Below are 7,500 nucleotides of genomic sequence, written 5' to 3' on the forward strand. Positions count from 1 at the left end.
TTCACACACGAGCGTCATCGACATTCGACCCAGACACTTCAATGCCAAACTTCATAGATACAGAAACTTCGACAGCATCCACCAGTTATGTCATACATCATACCCATCCTATCTCCACCTGTCTAACACCCTTGGACATATTTACAAAGTCAGAAAACAGCACAGCTCCCATGACTTCAGGAACATTTTTTTCACGCTGAGATTTGCCGAAGCAATGGAACAAACTGCTGGTATCAGTTGTATTTGTTGGAGCACTGCATCCTTCAAAACTTCCATGCTTCCTGAGATTCGCCAACACTACAACCTGATTTTCTCCCCTCCATACACACGCAAGCATGTATCTGACTCATGCATTGTTCGCTTTCCAGACATTTGTACATTACTGCATATACTCTGACAATAATTTCATTATTATTTTAAAAATACAATCACTTCACATCTCAAGAAAACGTTGCATCATCGCGGGTCCTGCGAAAGTCACAGCACGATCCCTTCCTCTCTGGACAAATCCATGGCGTTCTGCGTTCTGTCTCATTGTATGATACCTATTTCTTTACTACCCACAAGGGGCTAAACACAGAGAGGACAAACAAGGACAGACAAACGGGTTAAGTCGATAATATCGACCCCAGGGCGTAACTGGTACTTATTTAATCGACCCCGAAAGGATGAAAGGCAAAGTCGACCTCGGCGGAATTTGAACTCAGAACGTAACGGCAAACGAAATACCTATTTCTTTACTACCCACAAGGGGCTAAACACAGAAAGGACAAACAGGGACAGACAAACGGGTTAAGTCGCTTATATCGACCCCAGTGCGTAACTGATATTTATTTAATCGACCCCGAAATGATGAAAGGCAAAGTCGACCGCGGCGGAATTTGAACTCAGAACGTAGCGGTAGACGAAATATTGCTAAGCCTTTCGCCCGGCGTGCTAACGTTTCTGCCAGCTCGCCGCCTTAATGATACCTTGGGGTGGGTGTCTTCTACTATAGCCTCGGATTGACCAATGCCTCGTGAATGGAATTTAGTGGTGAAAAACTGCGCAAAAGCTCATCGTATAAGATGAGTGAGTGTGTGCGTGTCTGTAACGGTTATATCGGCCTAAAGGAAATAAGAAGTTTGTTACAATAGTATAATCGTCTTTATATGTTATTGATAAAACATTTGTCAGACTGAAATAAGTAGTTGGGTCGATGATATCGACAATACGCTTGACAGCAGTGACCTACAATGGCCGCTGTCCAATGAATGAAATCAATAAAGATAATGAAGAGTAATTTAAATGCGCATGTGCGTGTGCGTGTGCGTGTGGGTGTGTGTATCAGTGGCGACACCGGCACTTTGGCTGTTTGGGCTGAGCCCGAGTATAAATTTACTAAAGTGAACGTGTATTTGCAAGCTGATTTAATTTCTACCAACACTGGCTTCAACTATGTGATTGCAACCAAAAGCTCGGGCTCCTTTGATTGAACCTGGTCGCAGTTAATTTATTTTCGTTCGGTGTCTGGAGGGGGTCGCCTTAGAGGTGCCCTGTGTCCAAAAATATCATTTGTAGCAGACGTTCCCTCGACATCGTTCACACACGCCTGGCTCGGGCTCAGAAGTTGCAGCCCGAGTTTTTATCTATGATCATAAAAATTAGAAGTAATTCAAAATTCAATGTTTTCTTGAAACAATAAATTTCTTTAAAGATTAGGATTTAAATTCCAATCTATGAAAAGTTTCCGTTCTACAATATTCTTAAAGGAACGAAAAGTTATCCAGCAAGTCGGGCTAATACGAACGAGCCTGGTAGGTGTAAAAGACTAATTGGTACCTCTTGTCAAGATGAAGGCGGCGAGCTGGCAGAAACGTTAGCACGCCAGATGAAGTGCTTAGCGGTATTTCGTCTGTCGTTACGTTGTGAGTTCAAATTCCGCCGAGGTCGACTTTGCCTTTCATCCTTTCGGGGTCGATAAATTAAGTACCAGTTCCGCACTGGGGTCGATGTAATCGACTTAATCCCTTTGTCTGTCCTTATTTGTCCACTCTGTGTTTAACCCCTTGTACTTTTCCAGATTTAAAATCTTAAGAATATTACTTCTCTTGCTCGCATTTTTCCAGTAATATGCGTGTGTGTGTGTGTGTGTGTGTGTGTGTGTGTGTGTGCGCGTGCGTGTATCTGTGTGTCTGTGTGTGTGTGTAGGCACATGACCTAGTGGTTAGAGCAGCGGACTCGCGGTCGAAGGATTGCGGTTTCGAATCTCAGACCGGGCGTTGTGTGTGTTTATGAGCGAAGCACCTAAGCTCCATGTGGCTCCGGCAGAAGGTAATGGCGAACTTCTGCTGACTCCTTCGCCACAACTTCCTCTCACTCTTTCCTCCTGCATCTAGCAAGCTCACCTGCGACATACCGATGTCCCATCCAGGTGGGGAAGCAATACACTAATGAAACTGAGAAACTGGCCGTTATGAGCCAGGCATGGCACGAGAAGGAACAAACAACAACAATATATATGTATATATTATTTGAGGGAATAAAATCCAAACTTACAAGGAAAAAGAATTCAATTTAGAAATACTAAATCAAATTCCACACAATAATTACTCTTTTACTCTTTTACTTGTTTCAGTGATTTGACTGCGGCCATGCTGGAGCACCGCCTTTAGTCGAGCAAATCGACCCCGGGACCTATTCTTTGTAAGCCCAGTACTTATTCTATCGGTCTCTTTTGCCGAACCGTAAGTAACGGGGACATAAACACACCAGCATCGGTTGTGTCAAGCAATGCTAGGGGGGCAACACACAGACACACAAACACACACACACATATATATATACATATATACGACAGGTTTCTTTCAGTTTCCGTCTACCAAATCCACTCACAGGCATTGGTCGGCCGGGGCTATAGCAGAAGACACTTGCCCAAGGTGCCACGCAGTGGGACTGAACCCGGAACCATGTGGTTGGTAGTAAGCTACTTACCACACAGCTACTCCTTATATATATATATATATATATCTATATATATATTATATAATATAATATATATATATATATATATACTATATATATATATAATATATATATATATATATATATATATATATAAAGTATTAGAAAAAAAACCACCTTTTATCAATTCAAAATAATATTAATTAAATTACAAATCTAGAAAATTACATATAATAGAAAAGTTAAAATTAATTAAAATAACAATAAAAAAGTAAAGATTAAGTAAAATTACAAAAATAATATAATGTATATAATAGGTAGAAAAACGACACGTGTTTCGCTGCTATATCTAAGAAATGATTATAGTAGTAAAGAAATCAAATATATATATATATATATACTTTTATTTGTTTCAGTCTTTTGACTGCGGCCATTCTGCAGTACCGCCTTTAGTCGAACAAATCGACCCCAAGGCTTATTCTTTGTAAGCCTAGTACTTATTCTATCGGTTTCTTTTACAGAACCGCCAAGTTACGGAAACGTAAACACACAAACATCGGTTGTCAAGCGATGGTAAGATGACACAGACACACACACATACACACACACACACATATACATATAAATATATATGTGTGTGTGTATATATATATATATACGACGGGCTTCTTTCAGTTTCCGTCTACTAAATCCACTCACAAAGCTTTGGTCGGTCCGATGCTAGAGTAGATGACACGTGTCCAAGGTGCTATGCAGTGGGACTGAACCCGGGACCATGTGGTTAGTAAGCAAGCTACTTACCACACAGCCATTTCTTTTTTTAATAGTGGATCTCGAAACAGATAATAAATCTATAACTAATGGCATGTGAATATTGGGTTGGAAAAAACGTTTTGGGATAGTAAAAACTCGAAGACTGTCCATCAACAATGTGTGTGTACGTGTTTGTGTGTATGTGTTTGCGTGTGTGTGTGTACGTCCTTGTGTGTATGTGTTTGCGTGTGTGCTTATGTGTCTGTATCTATTTATCTATGTATGTGTATGTATGTACGTATGTACGTCAATGTGTATACTCACACGCACACACACACACACACAACACACACATACACACACACACATACACGCACACACACACACACGACACACACACACACACACGCACATACATGCAAGCATATGCAGACACACGCACCTGCACATTCCAAGCGCCACTCATCTGTGATGTAGAGATGAAGTACTCTTGTGTAGAGACAAACATTCTTCTTCAAGTGTTTTGCTGGAATGTTATCTTGTCCAGAAAAAATTTCCTGTCTTTCGACGCTAAGAAAAGTAGCGACTAACTTCAACAAAGGCCGATGGTTCGTCGAGGCAAAGGATGACTGGAATTCCTCGAATTCCTCACTCACTGCTGAATTCACCAACTTAAAAAAGTTGGTTGAAGTGTTCTTCTTTCCTTCAGCTCACCACTAAAACTGAGTGGTCTTTCAGTACAACTGTGTCGGTTGATGATACGATTACTGTCATGGAATAATTCCCGGTGCCCTAGGGGATCTTTATGGGAGTATAGAAAGTGTGTATGTAATGGGTAGCCACTTTAGCGGGCGTTCTCCCTGACCATTTACACTTTAGCGTACGGTCTAACCCTAAACCTAAATCCTAATCTTAACTCTGAACCCTAACTCTGACTCTGAACTCTAATCTTAACCCCACACCAAAACCTTAACCCTAAGCCCTAACCTAATCCTAACCCTAAGCTCTAAACCTAAACCCTAACCTTAACCTTAAACCTTAAAACCTAATCCCAACCTTAACCATACTCTAACCTGAACCCTAAATCTTCACCCAATCCTAACCCTGAACTCTAACACTAACCCTAAACCTAAACCTTAACCCTAAGCCCTAACCTAACCCTAACCCTAAGCTCTAAACCTAAACCCTAAACCTAACCTTAATCTTAAGCCTTAACACCTAACCCTAACCTTATCCATACTCTAACTTCAACCCTAAATCCTAATCCAATCCTAACCCTAACTCTAACCCTGAACTCTAACCATAACCCTAAACTTAAACATTAAACCTAAGCTCTAACCTAACCTTAAGCTCTAAACCTAAACCCTAAACCCTAACCTTAATCTTAAACCTTAACACCTAACCCGAACCTGATCCATACTCTAACTTCAACCCTAAATCCTAATCCAATCCTAAACCTAACTTTAACCCTGAACTCTAACCTTAACCTTGAACTTAAACATTAAACCTAAGCTCTAACCTAACCTTAAGCTCTAAACCTAAACCCTAAACCCTAACCTTAATCTTAAACCTTAATACCTAACCCTAAATTCCTTGAGTTTGTAGTGAATACATTTTCCACAAGCTTTTACACACCACCATCTTTTCGGGACATGAAGGATAAACTGAATCTTACCTCACTCTGAAGAGATCGCCACTGCTTATTAAAGGTGTGATTTCTAAGTATTGCTCTATAAAGTCTTGTGCATATAATTCAGTGGCCTACCCATTGTTAATGAGAGTTCTGGAGTTCTCCTGGAACTAATCTTGGTGGGGTGGGGTCTGTTTTGTTTTTCTGGGTTTTTTTTGTTTTTCTTCTTTTTTTTTTTTGCCATCTTGAATTTACTTCAGATTGTAGCATCATAGAGTATGTAGAACTTCAGGAAGATAATTTTTTATCCATATCAGCCGCCGGGAAGATGAGTCTCTGAAACTTTCAGTTTACCCTTTTACTTGTTTCAGTCATTTGACTGTGGCCATGCTGGAGCACCGCTTTTAGTCGAGCAAATCAACCCCAGGACTTATTCTTTGTAAGCCTAGTACTTATTCTATCGGTCTCTCTTTTGCCGAACCGCTAAGTCACGGGGACATAAATACACCAGCATCAGTTGTCAAGTGATGTTGGGGGTGGGATAAAAACAGACACACAAACATATGCACACACAAACATATGCACACACACACACACACACATACATACATATCTACGACGGGCTTCTTTCAGTTTCCGTCTACCAAATCCACTCACAAGGCTTTGGTCGGCCCGAGGCTATAGTAGAAGACACTTGCCCAAGGTGCCACGCAGTGGGACTGAACCCGAAACCATGTGGTTGGTAAGCAAGCCACTTACCACACAGCCACGCCGTTATGATGACATACATGAAATACGACTAACACTTACTAAGTCATGATGTAGTGGATGTTTCTGAACGTTTTGCACTCATCATAATGGATTAACATTTACTCCTTATCTATGACATATTAAATTCTTCTAAATACTAAAAATGTCTTATCTTATACAACTAATCATAGTCTTTGTTGTTGTTCTTGGTGTCTTCTTCTCCTCCTCCTCCTCCTTCTTCTTCTTCTTCTTCTCTTCTTCTTCTTCTTCTTCTTCTTCTTCTTCTTCTTCTTCTTCTTCTTCTTTCCAATCAGGACTCACGCCATTAGCCACAAAGAATAATCTCTAATTCGAGCCTACTCTAAGCTACTAAGAACGCGTGTGGCAACTTGAAGATCCACCCACCACACGCGATAGACTGGCGGTTGCACGGGCGCGAAAGCTACGTTGTTATCATCATACCGTAAACGGTGGCTTTTAACGGGTGGAGAGCTGAACCATCATGGGGTTATAGAGGATTCGCAATCTAGACTAGGGTCTGAAAGTTTACCACACCATAGTGGGTTACACCATGGTTCCTCTGCTTTGTGGCAGAAGTAGGAAGTAAGTGTGAGAGAAAGTTGTGGTGAAAGTGTACAGCAGGGTTCACTCCCCGCCCCCGCCGGAGCCTCGTGGAGCTTAGGTGATTTTGCTCAATAAACACTCACAATGCCCGGTCTGGGAATCGAAACCGCGTTCTTACGACCGCGAGTCTGCTTCCCTAACCACTGGGCCATTGCGCCTCCACTGCTGCTGCTGCTGCTGTTGTTGTTGTTGTCATCGTCGTTTTGTCGTCATTGTTGTCTTGTTCAATGTCCAGACTTGACTGAACAAACCAATGATCAAAGACCTTCCAGCTGTGACCAGCCCGTCTTGATTCTTTTTTTTTTTTTTTTAGCAGGGAGTGCGTTGTTCATTGTGTCCGTTTATATTTCAGATGGTTAGAATGTAATTTGTTAGAATTTGACTCGTCTTTTTAGCAAGTTAAACAGCCATCTGGTAGCTCCTTCATTATCTCTTCTTGCGACCTGTTTGTCAAGAAACAGAAATTCCAGATTTATAAAGATTCCTTCAATTATCTTACATCATTTGATATCTTTTAACTTCAAAGCGGGGTTTTGGCAACACGTGGGTCGTTAAAGTCTTCTCTACTAACATCGAAACTTTTCTAAAATTTTTTCAATTTTATTATACCTGTGGACTACTAAGCTGCTGGTAATGGCTTTTAAATAGTATTTTGTTTCAAGATGTGTTTAATTTTTGATTTCAAAAGTATTCCCAGAGATGGAAATGGGAGATGGCACAGCAGAAATTTTAGTTTCAAATTTTTGGCACAAAGACAGCAAGTTTGTGGGAGGGGTAAGACGATTGCATCGACCCTAGAG

This window comes from Octopus sinensis, linkage group LG14, assembly GCF_006345805.1.
Source record: "Octopus sinensis linkage group LG14, ASM634580v1, whole genome shotgun sequence".
Lineage (NCBI taxonomy): Eukaryota > Metazoa > Mollusca > Cephalopoda > Octopoda > Octopodidae > Octopus > Octopus sinensis.